This window comes from Neophocaena asiaeorientalis, unplaced genomic scaffold (genome assembly GCF_003031525.2).
Source record: "Neophocaena asiaeorientalis asiaeorientalis breed wild unplaced genomic scaffold, Neophocaena_asiaeorientalis_V1.1 scaffold689, whole genome shotgun sequence".
Classification (NCBI taxonomy): Eukaryota; Metazoa; Chordata; class Mammalia; order Artiodactyla; family Phocoenidae; genus Neophocaena; species Neophocaena asiaeorientalis.
Window position 1 is genome coordinate 1128125 of NW_020175666.1, and position 621 is coordinate 1128745.

The following is a 621-nucleotide window of genomic DNA, read 5'->3' on the forward strand; positions in this document are numbered from 1 at the left end:
AGCACCGGCTTCCTTCTCTCGCACCCTCCTTCGACCCTCCGCAGCGGGAGGTCTTCGGACTGCACTTCTCGCTGAACTTCTGGACCTGAGTCGAGCCCCCGCCGCTCAAGTTTTCAGCGTCCTTGCTCTCCTCCGGCGTCTCAAGAGTTCCCAGGCACCAGAGCGGCCCTGGCGGCAGCAGCGGAGTGAAAGCATTCAGGGCCCGAGAGCCCGAAATCTTGCTGCCCCCTCCTCACTCACCAGCAGCTCCCGCGTCTTTTGTGGCTGGCCAGAGCGCGGCCGGAAGTCGCCTCTGTGCTCCGCGACCCTCCGGACCGCTGCAGCGGGGGTGCCAGCTGCTACCACCGCTGCCGCCCCCGGAGTCGCTCTATCGCAGCTGCCTGGGCGTCCGCCACTTACAGCTGGAGGAGCAGAGAGCGCGAGCCCGGAGCTGGCCGGGCCGAGGCGGGGGCGGGGCTCGAATGCCACCTCCTCTCCGCAGCTGGGCCCACTCAGCCCCGCCCCGCCCCGCTCGCACCCGCCAGCCAATGGCGCGGCAAGGTCGGCTTCCTATGCAAATCTGCAGAGGCCTCGGCTTTCATTGAGAAAAGCACAGAGCCCGCCCCGCCCTCCATCCATCCC